Genomic DNA, 13,505 nt, shown 5'->3' with positions numbered 1-13,505 from the left:
GTATACAGCTTCAAGGACACCCTGTATCAGCCACTGCAAAACGTTTTAAAGCCTTTCCTGTACGGACCTCGCGGTTCAGAAACAGTTTCATCCCAAGAACTTTAAATGCACTCAATTAATTGCTCCTTGTAGAACTGTTTGTACTTACAAGTACAATCACCCCACTGTAAACTTGCACTATAGTTATAATATCGCACAACCTGAGCCACTTTATAAAGCGTGTATTTACATATGATGAAGATATCATTTTTAAGGTGAAATGCAGCAAAATATGTTTATTAAATTATACAGATAAAACTTTAACTTCATTTAAATAATCTATATTCTTCACTGGGACTGTCATGAAGGATAGAATAATTAAAAATGTACAACGAAGATATTTCAATGTTCAACGTTTTGAAGAATCGGCACTAAGCTTACAGATGGCTTAACTTCTATTACAGAGCTGATTGTGTGGCGATCAGTTACTTGGGGAAAGAAAAGCAAGGACTGCAGTGACGACTACGCCAATATATATTGAATATAAAACAGAAAGAGAAAATAACAACACAGCTAAAAACCCAGCGACAAATTTCAGCAAAAGTTAAACGCTTGTGTCATGAGCACGAGGTGACTATGCAGTGTCTGCAGCGGACGTGGCCATCCACCGTGCATAAGCTACCTTACTGACATTGGCGGCTTAAGGAGCCACTGATTCTTCCTCTTCCCAGTGCCACCACAAGCCTAGAGCCGCCCCTGATTGTACTGCTGCAATAAATTATTTCATCGAAGTGAAACCCATGTTTAATAACGTGCTTTAACTCCTATCATCATGAAAATGATATCATGTATACTTCTCAGTATTTTAGTTATTCAGAGTTGTAATATCCCGAATTCCTCCAGTCGGAGGAAGAGAGCCGGTTTAAGAAGCAAGTAGTGATTCACACACAGAGCACATAGAAGATCAAATACAAAACAAAGCATTTAACGGGCTACTTTAATTACGATGTGATTTGAGAAACTGGCTAAACAATTTTAACATGAAGTTTATGATGTTCTACTTTAATGACAAAAACTATGTGATTAAAGTGGAAATGTCGAGATTGAAGTTGACATTTTGTGCTTTTTCCCCACTGTGTGCCTTTTTTTTCTCTGTACCCTAATAAGCTTTCATATGACACTCAGACAGTGGGCTTACAACTCGGCTTTTCACGGTGACTTTGATATGTGACTTCTTTTTTATTTCCGGCACTGTGCGATTTTGTGAACGTGAGCTTTCAAGTTTCTCCAACACACTATGTCACTCGATCAACTTCCTTTTGTTGATTATACCACGGTTTATTTGAACAAATAGTATGTTTTTCCTTTGCCTCCACTTGGTATTCGCTGAAATTCTTATATTTTCACCCGTGCTTTTCCCATTGTCTTTTCACAGAAGGCTGAGCTTAAGGGCGATTTATATTCATTTGCATATTCAAATAGGCGTAATTCTGGGAGGAATTGGGGTGTTACATAAAGCGTGCACGGCGTTACTTTTAGCTGATCGGGATTTATGTAGCGGAAGAATGTGGAAGTTAGAGTACGCACAGATTCCTGCATCTGGATTTTTCTGTGCGTAAGCACATTTCGGCTTTTGTGCTTACGCCATGTTATAGTGCGAGTTCTACGCAGGGCGTTATACATGAGGCCCCTGGTGTGCTGAAACTGATAATATGTTTGGGGCAAATTTTCTGCAAAGATTTATAACTTAACCCTTCATGTAAGAGTAAAAAAGTGTCATAATTTTGGATTCACATCAACAATTTTATCAATTGTTCAGTATTTGCTCCAACACCCATTTTTCTACAATATAAGCACTTACTTAATCGCCTTACTTCATATCTGCAGGACAGTCTATGACACACAATCATAACAATATTCAGGTTACTAATGGGTGTAATGTGTTCTGCGTTATCTGAAAGATATTTCTTCAGCAGTGGACCCCACTGACGGGCTAAAATAACTACATTTTTGCACCACTTGCAAAGACATAACAAAGAGTTTTCTGATATATCACATTAAAAAACACAACTTGTGGAGGAGGAGAAGGAGGAGGTTGTGGCTGCTTAAATAAATAAATAACTGATTTTGATATTCACAACTTACATGTTTACTTGTTTCTGACTCATGGTGAGCTGCAGGACGATTATTGGCTCTTCAGGTTTTCCTCACTGTAAGAATTCCTTTCAGTTTCCAAGTTGCATTAATATGCTTTGATGGGTAGCACAGCAGCACAGTGGCCAGCACTTGTGCCTTACATTGCTAAAGTCCACATTGCGGCCTGAGCCCTATTAGTGCAAAGTTTGTACATTCAGATATTTACCCAAGTATTTGAAAAGGATGAAACAAATGGAGTGCCCCATGCTGAAGTAAAACAACCTCTGAATTCCTAGATTTTAAAATACATGAGTCAGAAGTGCTTCAAGCCCTCAAAACAGTGAAGACTAATAAAAACCACAGTCCAGATGGGATTTTAGTAAAGAAAATCACATATAAACCCTTTTTTAGACATATTTCAGCAGTAGCTGGAGAAAGGAGAGGTAGCTGAGAAAATTACAAAATGGATCCTGGTAATTACAAACCAATAAGTTTTACTTCTGTGCCTTGTGAAATTATGGAACCTATAATAAGAAATAAATTAGAAAAGTGCCTATGTGAAAATAACATACTAAATAACAGCCAGCATGGGTTTATGAGAGGAAGACTTTACCAAACCAATCTTTTAGATTTTTTTGAACATGCAACTGCAGTAGCTCACAAAAGCAAAGCATGCAACATAATTTACTTTAGACACTCAAAAAGATCTTCATGCTGGAGAGACAAGGTTGATGGTCCAAGTCTTTAGAGTCCTGGTGCCTCCTGTCTTGCTATATGGTTGCGAGACATGGACGCTATCCATTGACCTGAGATGAAGACTGGACTACTTCGGTACTGTGTCTCTTTGGAGAACCCTTGGGTACTGCTGACTTTATGTCAAATGAGCAGTTGCTCAAAGAGTCCCGAATGAGGCACATTAACCTGCATTGTGAAGGAGCACCAGTTATGGCACTATGGCCATGTGGCGCAATTCCCCGAGGGTGATTTGGATTGCAGGATCTTCATTGTTGGGGACCCGAGTGGCCTGACCCAAGTGGCTGGACCAGGCCAAGGGAACACCCACATAACACCTGGCTGCAGCAGATAGATGGTCATTTCAGGGGGGTGAGACTGTACCACGTATCTGCCTGGGGGATTGCCAATCAGGATCCTGAGTTGTTTTGACATGTGGTGGGTGCAGCAATGCACTGTACCAATGCATGCTTCCCAACCTGACCCCATCCAAAAAGCCTTTAATACAGTCCCATACTGAAAATTAATTCTGAAACTACTGTAGAATCTGTAGGCATAAGAGGTAACCTACAAAACTGGATCTCAAGGAGGGTAAATGGCAAGGGACAAAGAGGACAGGTAAGAGAAGAATGCTCCACATGGAGTGAGGTCATCAGTGGAGTCCATCAGGGTTCTCTGCTTGGACCATTACTTTTTCTGATTTATATTTATGTTTGCATTAGATTTTGGTATAGTTAGTAAACTTGTGGAATTTGCAGATACAACAACATTTATTTATATAGCACATTTTCATACAAATGATGTAGCTCAAAGTGCTTTACATGATGAACAAAAGAGAAATAAAAGACAAAATAAATAAGAAAATAAAATTAGGGAACACAAAATTAACATAGAATAAAAGTAAAGTCCGATAGGGAGGACAGAAAAAAAAAAAACTCCAGACAGCCGGAGAAAAAAATAAAATCTGCAGGGGTTCTTAGGCCATGAGACCACCCAGCATTCTAGGCATTCTACCAAACATAAATGACCTCACAATCAGTCCTCATTGTATTCAGGGTTCACATGGAAGATGATGAAGGTCATGTGGACTTCTGGCCTTTAATCCATCAATGACACTAAAAATGGGTGCATGACACAAATTGAGGAGGTAACAAAAACAATTCAGAAAGAATTCAGACAATTCAGAAATGGATAAGCTTCAAAACTGGACGAAAACACAGTTTAGTGTAGAAAGGTGCAAAGCACTACACGTGGGCAAAAGGAACATCAATTACAAATACAAGAAGGGAGACACTCATGCAGAAAGCAGCCTCTGAAAAGGACTTACAGTTTTATGTTGGCACATTTGTGGCATCTAAGCAATATGCAGAAGTGTTTAGAAAGGCAAATAAACTTTTAGGTAATATTGTAAAAACTGTTGAATATAAGTCAAGAGATGTTATTACTCAGACTATATAACACAATAGTAAGACCACATAATGGAGTACTGTATGCAGTTCTGGTCACCACAGTACAAGAATGACAGCAGCGCTTGAAGCTGTGCAGAGGAGAGCAGCCAAGTGCACCACAGGAGTCAAGAACATATCCCACACTGACAGACTCAGAGAATTAAACCTGTTTAGTGTGTAGCAGAAGAAACTGCATCGGGACTTAATCCAGGTCTTCAAAATCCTCAAAGGCATTGATAAAATAGATCCAGCAGAATTCTTTCAGCTTAAGCGTGAATCACGCATTCGAGGATGCCAGTGGAAATTAAGGGGAAGTGCATTTAAGACTGAAGCCAGGAAGCACTTCTTTATGTAAAGAGTTTTGGGAATCTGAAACAAACTACTGAGACATGTAGATGAAGCTGAAACCTTGAGCCACATAGTAGTATTTGCAAATAAGATTCATCTTTAAACGTACTACTTTACCAATTTAGACATACAAGTTACTAGACTTGGGGAATCGTTTTAAAAACATACTTCCAGTGCATTTTCTCCCATTTTAAACCAAGCCATAAGGATCAGTAATGATGACAGTACATATCCAGGTGTCTGGGAAAGAGCCTTCTTGTCCAAAACACATCCTATCTGCATCACATTTCAAAAGTAATAAGGTACTAAAATTGAGAAGCCATATTGATGACCCGTGAAGTCTTAAAAAAAAGTTGGTTAAATTACTAATCTGAAAACAACAACATGAAGCAAATTAATTAAAATGAGAAACATAGATAAGGTTACATTACTTTCATAGATCAGTACTAACAATAAGCCACGTAAAATATAAACAAAAGGAGCTTTATGAAATGGTAAAGATTATTCAGAACACACCCTCAAGTTACGCGTCTTACATGACCGCACCGTACTTCTACGACGCCTACCATACTAAATTACAGTGCCCTTAAAAAAGTCACCGCAGTGCAAGTTGCCGCCGCAAAACCTTTCGCGAGGCACGGCGGGGATTGTGGTTTTTAAGCGAATGCCCTAACATGTACAGCATAAGTCAGCTCCTCTTCTTCAAACTACAATTCCCGAAAAGACCTAGTATTTCATATTGCGCATGCGCTTTCTACTTTCCAGCAAGTAAACAGCAAGCAGGAAGCTGTCTATTTTATATCGCTGGGACAGGTTCGTTTTTAGTTTTCAACTTTTATATTTTTATATTTTTGTTACCTCATGTTGTGATATATTTGTGTTGCAGTGTGGAATACAAGGCAAAGCTGTCTTAAAACTGACGCCTTCTCTAAAGAGGGACAACTCCAGGGACCATTTTCCTAAATCTCAGGCGGGATCGAGGCCTCAACTTTGTCGCATAATCTGTTTGTTCAGTGTAGGCAGTGCATGTATGTCTGTCATATAAAAATAAGAATTGGTACTAGAAAGCGTACGGCAACACGTAATCTGAGCTTTCAATCAGATGACTACGTCACACTCTGATAAAGAACGGAGCATTTAAAAAATTGCAGGTACTGTGTCTTATTAATGTTTATTTTCTAAGGTGTCTTTAGCGCCGAGCGCAAATCCAGGGTGCCTTTCAAAAGCGAGTAACAGTGCAGTGCAATACTGTGCAGTGTGTACTCAGTGATAATAAATGCACTAAAAAGTAACCGGTAATATGGACAGCTTGCATTTAAACATGTATTCACAAGTCAGACTTTCTAAAAAGGGCATTGCCCAGCAGGAAACCTATCATTTAATGTTATTTTTAGATGATTTTATCATTGTTTACACGTCTATGTAGGTGTGCAATAATTAGCACAGATTACACAAAGTTTGGCAATTTTCTGGACTTCATTTGCTGTAGTAGTCAAACCCTCGTCTTATGTTTTAGAAATTCATAGTATCCGCTTCCCTATACATTTTTATTAGAGTAATGTGAAAAAGACAACCATAACCCCATTATTTGGAGAAAATGTGGACAAAAGCAATCCTGGAGCATCACAGTGGCTGCAGGTTTTTGTAGCAGTTAAGTGTGAGTTTATGATACTACCTCTTTGTTAATTTCACAATTTTTATTTATTAGTTCCTGCATGTGACAGAAATGTAACAAGATGAATTGAGGCATTACTTGGAAAAAAAAAAAAAGATGATATTCTCGAGCCCTCTATCCAGTCCATTTAAGGGCCTGTTTGGAAGTATGGCAGGAAACAGCCTTGGACAGAGTGCCAGTCCATCACTGATGCCCACACAGATATAGTCAGCCTAACCAGTGTGTCTTTGTGAATTTTGGAGGAAAACCAGTTCAGCTGAAGGGAAGTTTACACAAACGCAGAGAGAATGTGTAAACTCCACATGAAATAGTGGCCACATGCTGGATTCTATCCCAGGATGTTGGATCTGTGAGGTGGCAGTGCACCCTACTGCACAACATCCCGCCCTGTAAAGCTTAGATCTGAATAGTTTTGAGATCCAAGGGCATTGTTCAGTTTATTATTGCCTTACACGCTAGTGTCTACTGATCACATCAAGTTCAGATTTATTATCATTTTTATAAGCAGTGGTTCTCAAACTTAGTCATGGAGGACCCTTTTTTGTTCTATCCAGTGTCACAGTCAGTGAATCATTTTACCTCTAGTTGGTCTCGTTTAATTTGCTGTTCTTCTGTTATTCCCCATTTAAATGTGATTTGTACATTCATAAGACATATAATGTTTCAAGGAACAAGGTTTTTATTTAGTCATGTTTCAGTAAGAGAACATGAAATTTGCCTTCTCATTTCTGCCTCAGGGGTTGCCAACTGAAATCCCGAGCTGTTTTGTTGTGTGGTGGGTGTGGCATCATGCTGTAGTAGTGCATGTGAATTGAATCTAATGATGGATAGAACTTAAATAAAACAAAAAGACAGATTAAAACTTAAACAGAAATTCAAAACTACATCATTTGGAAACCGGATTCTTTGCTAACTACTTCTAACTATTGGTAGTGCATATTACATGCAGTAGAATGGTTACATAAACATATGTAAAGTCATTTCTGGATTGATTTGTATGGGTTTTTAAAGCGACTACCCTCCCTGATTTAGTGAAGTTAAGTTCTGTATGCAGTGGATGTCTGTCATCTGTTCAGATGAGTTCCAATTTTTTCAACGTTGCTCTCTGATACACACTTACTAAATTATCTGCATCGGCTCTAGTAACTTTAGCTCAGTGTTTGGTAATTTCTGGTCAGGTCAGGTTGGGGAGCATGCACTGGTACAGTGTGTTGCTGCACCCACTATACAACAAAACAGCTTGGAATCCTGGTTGGCAACCCCCCCAGGCAGACATGCGGTCCAGTCCCACCCACCGGAAAGGACCCTCTATCTGCCGCATCCAGGTGTTACTTGGGCGTCCTCTTGGCCTGGTCCAGCCACTCAGGTCCTCAACAATGAGGATCCTACAAGCTGGATCACCCTCGGGGAAATGCGCCAGATGGTTGTAGTGCCATTACTGATGCTCCCTCACAATGCAGGTAATGTGTCTCGTTCGGGACTCTATGAGCAATTGCTCATTTGACACAAAGTCAAACCATTGGTGCCCATGGGTTCTCCAAAGAAACACAGCACAGTACCAAAGGAGTCCAGTCTTCATCTCAGGTCACTGGATAGTGTCCATGTCTCACAACCGTATAGCAAGACAGGAAGCACCAGGACTCTAAAGATTTGGACCTTTGTCCTTTTGCATTGATATCAGGAGCACCACACACCCCTTTCCAGCGACCTCATGACCCCCCAACCTCATGCTCTCCCAATCCGTCTACTGACCTCATAGGAAGAGTCACTAGAGACATAAGTGTCACTGCCAAGGTAAGTAAACCGCTCAACAAGGTCAACACTCTCTCTACAGACAGACACACCGCTGATGGCTGTGACTAAGAGGTTATTCGAGGCCTGGTAATATTTTTTTTTCCAATTTGTCCACTTTTAACAGTCTGAATTTATGGAGTAGAAATATGCAGTGATTGCATTTAGAGAATATGTTTTTTGTATTTATATTCTATTTAAGATTATTATCTAGGATAGTTCTTAAGTATTTGTATTTTTGCTATAGCTTTAAATGCTATACTGTCTTTTGTTGTTTTCCGATTAGTTGGTCTTTTATTCAGCATAGTTTGCTCCCTTAATTATAAGCTAATAATGAGAACAACAAGCAGAGTAGACACCCGGGCAAATCGCACTGAATGCTGAAAGGCTTAGTACAGTCTTAATAAAAAAATTGTCAAACTTGCTTTTGTAACTTCTACATTGACCCAAAAACATACAAACTGGGAAATAACAGCTTGCTTAATCAAACTAGGAATCCGATTAAAAGTAGACATTGGTTGGAACAAAAAACTGCATCCTCAGGGGGTCTCCAGGACTGTGTTTGAGAACCACTAGTATGGAACACAGTAAAATTCTTACATACATGTCTGACTTACATCACCTCCCTCCACATAATTATTGAATCGTTTTATTTTTTTGTGAGAGGGCTTAATTTTAAGTGGAAAAATAAAATAAAAAGTCTGTTATCTCACTAACAAGGCAAAAAGTATGAATTATTATGGGTAGCAAGTAAATTATGCTAAGAGTTCAGATAAGTAAAGGATTATTTACAGACGGAATTCTGCATGTGATTATCAGATTAAGTGAAATCCTAGAGACACTGTGACCCCAATAGTAATATTTACTTGTCGGACCTCAAGCTGGACCACAAACAAGTCAAGTCAATTTACATGTGGCGCACGTTTAAAACAACTGAACATGAACCAAACATTAAAACAGTAAAATCATAAATAAAGAGTAAAAGAAGATAAAAAGAAAACAAAAACAGACCTGTAAAAGTGAGTATACGATTAGAGAATAAAACCGTTCAGTTTGGCATAAAAGGAAGGTAATAAAAGTTGTTTTTTTTAATGGAGTTTTAAATTAGTTCCCAGTCATAGGGGCAGATTTTACTGCAATGAACAAGCCATTCCAGAACCTAGCACCCATTACCGCAAAGGCATGGTCAACCCCAGAGCCTCAAACAAGTTTGTTGAACAAATTGTAATTACTGTTTGGATGACCTGAGAAACCTACAAGATCAATAAGAGCAGACGAGAGAAGGTAAGATGGTGCTAACCCTTGTAAAACTTTAAAGACAGACAATATATCTTACAATCCTTTGTGGCTCTGACAGTGAGCCAATGGAGAGAAGCTTGCATAGGTAAATTGTCATCTTTTTTTGGTGTCATTGAAAAATCCTAGGTGCACCATTTTGGATTAATTGTAGACGAGAGATGAGTAGCAAACATCAACATAGGGGGATTGCTGTAGTCTGCATGGGATGAAACAAAAGTATGACAGCATTCATAACCCTGTATAAGCTCAGACAAGTTTTTGCAAATTAATAAGTAATTAAAATGTAAAGTGTTATTAGTTCATTATCTGTCACTGTTTGTTTCGTATGGTACCATACAAGCAATAAAATTAGACATATTTTGAGGTAGTGGCAGTTAACATGAGAAGAAGGGGTCTCACACTAAAAAATAGAAATCAACCTGGGTAAAACCAGAAAATAATAGTTAAACCAATCATGATTTGTGTACTGAAACTATGGTTGTCAATAAAAAAAACATTTTAATCAGTTAGCTGATTTGAACTAGAAAACTAAAGTAGTCTCTCCTCGATCACGGGGGTTGCGTTCCAGAACCCCCCGCGATAGGTGAAAATCCGCGAAGTAGAAACCATATGTTTGTATGATTATTTTTATATATTTTAAGCCCTTAGAAACTCTCCAACACTGTTTATAAATATTCTCCGCACAGTTATACAGTAAACCCTTGTTTATCGCGGTGAATCCGTTCCAGACAGATAAATGAATTTCCACGAAGTAGAATTCTTTATTTATAAATATTTTCGCAGTTAGAGCATAGAAAACCTGTTTACGACTTTCTAAATATGTTTTTTAACATTATTAGAGCCCTCTAGACGTGAAATAACACCCTTTAGTCATAAGTTTAATCTGTGCTCCATGACAAGACAGAGATGACAGTTCTTTCTCACAATTAAAAGAATGCAAACATATCTTCCTCTTCAAAGGAGTGCGCGTCAGGAGCAGAGAATGTCAGAGAGAGAGAAAAGTAAACAAAAATCAATAGGGCTGTTGGGCTTTTAAGTAAACAAAGCACTGTGATAAAGCCACCGCAATGAAGGGATCAATGTGAAGGTAGTCTTTTCAGCATTTTTTAGAGGACTGTCCGTATCTTCTAAGCAAACAGCCCCTCTGCTCACACCCCCTCTGTCAGGAGCAGAGAATGTCCGAGACAGAGGCAGAGAAAAGCAAACAATGAAAAATCAATATGAGCTGTTAGAGCTTTTAAGTGTGCGAAGTACCTTGCAGGAAGCATATCGTATATCATTGAGGAGTTTTATTTAATATGTAATACGTGCTTTGATTGGGTAGCTTCTCAACCATCCGCCAATAGCGTCCCTTGTATGAAATCAACTGGGCAAACAAACTGAGGAAGCGTTTACCATAGATTAAAAGACCCATTGTCCGCAGAAATCCGCGAACCAGCAAAAAATCAGTGATATATATTTAGACATGCTTACATTTAAAATCCGCGAAAGTCGAAGCGCGATATAGCGAGGGATTACTGTATTTAGGAAATGACAAAACTGTTGACACCTGATCCATGCGCCATGTCTCCCCATTACAATATACTTTACAGAGAAAACAAGATTTCCGTATAGCTTCCTTGTCAAATTGAATATCATTACTATAAAATAAAACTGTTTATCTGAATTGACTTAAATATTATTAATGGCAAAGCGACCTCTGACAAACAAGGTAAGATGTGTTGTGGAGCCCTTCCTTGTTAGTCCTCCTCATTTTAGGATTACAGTGACAGAATTTCTAAATTCAGTGTCATGCACTGTCACCTTTTATAAAAAAGCTCAGAAGCAATGGTCAGGTTATGTTCAGGTAGGAAACAATCAAAGCAGAGGGAAATCCCGAGACTGAGATCCTGGAATGTGTGGAATGAGTTTAGTATATGCATTCTGACTACAGTCTTATGAGTATTACAGTATAAACAATGTCCATCATTGTATGTAACAGTTGTTGATGTCAGTGACCTCTTAACTGCTTTAAAATTTATAACCATTGATGGGTTAGCTTGCTGCCGGGCTGCTTTTTTCTGCTTATAGAGAGGTTGGTAGAATACACAAGTTTGTTGATCTGCATTTTTCCTCCTTTTAAAATAATTTAAAAAAAATCTAAAATGAAAGCATTTTTTGCTATTATGGGTTTACCTCTTGCTTAGTTCCTAGTGGTATTGCGATAGGGTTTTGCTTCTCTGACTCTTAAGTGTCTGGGGAGCATTTTCTAAAACAGCTGAGTGGATGTTCATGAACTTTTACATATATTACAATTAACCCAATTTAACATATAGAGTTTATGGAGTTTCAAAAGTTTCATTAAGAATAGAGGTTTAGTAGAGGGAACAATAAAAAAAAAACAGTAATGCCCAGTTTACCTGCCATATCAATGATTGAATTATTCAGCAAACCATTCAGTTTACTAATATGGGATAAACTTCAATTTGTAAAAGCACACTTAACCATGAAATACAAAGAAGTAGCACCCGTTGTAACAACCCAGCAAGGAGTTAAGGCATCGTGCAATTCTGTCATACACAAGAAGAACACATTCTTGGCTCATGAGAACAGAGACACTGATAGCTGTTAGAGAGCTGGTGTAGCTGATACATGGGACACTTGTATTTCAGTTAGCAATGAAGAAAGGGTTAGAATTAGGGCTAATACTAAATGTGAAGATTTTGCATTAGAGGACTGTGAAGTATTTCTGCCTGTGGATTAAATATGTGTTAAGTGTAGCCTTCTCCAACATGGGTCACTTACTTCTTAGTTATTTGCTGTAATGGGAGGTGAGCACACATGTGTAAACTAATAACTGTGTATTCTGCTGTGTCCACTTCTGTCCTCATCACAATATGGAGTGTGCATGCTGTATCATTTGTGTTTAAAAGAACTGTGTACAGGTGCCTCAGTTTCTTTTCAGGTTTGGTTAATTAACATCTCGGAATTAATTGGTGTGAGTGAGTGGACTTCTAATACTTTACAACTCTCCATCAGATTAAGTGGATGTCAAAATTGAAAAAAGGGATAGAATGAATGGTAAAGCAAACAAAATATGTTTCAGTCCCCACATCGGTGGTTTTTAATATTAGTAAACTGTATTAAATCTTGATTTATTATCATTTTCCAAACATCTACAGCTTCTTAGCTCAGAAGCTTGAGAATGTTTTTGCTCTCTTAAACATTAAAAACTTTTTGTGTGTCATCTAGTGTTTAACTTGACTGAAGCTTGCTTTCATTGCTGTGGGCCATATCTGCATGAAACTTTCCAGAGTTGTAATTCCACCAGGTTTCAGTAGATTTCAGGCTGTACTTTTGATATGTTTTCTTTTTCAGCTGTGAAAATTTGATGTCTGTGCTAATTTATTTTTTATCACCATTTCAGTCTGTTACTTGTAATGTGTGATTAGACTCTAAATGCAGTGTTGGATCTGTTTGTTTTGTTTGAACTTGGCAAGGGTACTTTGTGGTCTATTTGTTACAGTTTCTTGTTTTGGCAGGGTTCCACTGGAGTGCACTGAATCTCTTTGTGTGAGCTCTAACATTGGAAGAGCTTCCTTTTTTTTCTCCTTTTTTCATTTTACCATTTTCTTTTAGTGTTAGGTGCTATAGATGAAATTTTCAGGCAGGTAATAGTAGGCTGTGGAGATCTGTGCTCAGTTATTGTTATGTTCATTTGACAAATGTATTTCTGATTAATGTACACACATGCTCTTCTTATCCATCAAATTTCTTGCTTATGCTATGCAACTCAGATTCATTCAATAGCAGGCTCTTTTAAACCAATTAAACTGTAGCTTCTTTGTCACTTGCATCGCTTTCAAGCAAGCACAACATAAGACATGATTTTGTTGCTCTTTTTCCCTGTTTGCGTTAACTCACTAAGCGAGTTCAGCTGCATATCACTGTAGATAGATAGTAGTGTTTAACGGGTAGGCCCACACAGTTGTCAAGTTCACATACAAGTCCATACACACAGACATTTCCTTTAGGACACTACCACACAAACAGAAACCACATTTTGGTTTTCTTTTTTTGTGTACTGATCTCCATGTTTTGTATTTTACATTTAAATG

At 38.2% G+C, this 13,505-nt stretch overlaps 1 protein-coding gene across 1 annotated transcript in view; it reads left to right on the top strand.

Annotated features, from left to right (window-relative positions):
• Positions 1 to 5,376: 5,376 nt before the first annotated feature.
• Positions 5,377 to 13,505, top strand: part of ralbp1 (ralA binding protein 1) — a 67,512-nt gene continuing 59,383 nt past the window's right edge. Inside the window, exon 1 of the mRNA XM_039754774.1 lies at positions 5,377 to 5,456. The gene's annotated coding sequence lies outside the window, so the exon portion shown is untranslated. The remainder of the gene's footprint in view (positions 5,457 to 13,505) is intronic.

The sequence above is a fragment of the Polypterus senegalus genome, chromosome 5 (genome assembly GCF_016835505.1).
Source record: "Polypterus senegalus isolate Bchr_013 chromosome 5, ASM1683550v1, whole genome shotgun sequence".
NCBI classification, from domain to species: domain Eukaryota; kingdom Metazoa; phylum Chordata; class Cladistia; order Polypteriformes; family Polypteridae; genus Polypterus; species Polypterus senegalus.
The sequence above is the reverse complement of the archived record's forward strand: the minus strand, read 5'-3'. Positions and strand labels throughout refer to the sequence as shown.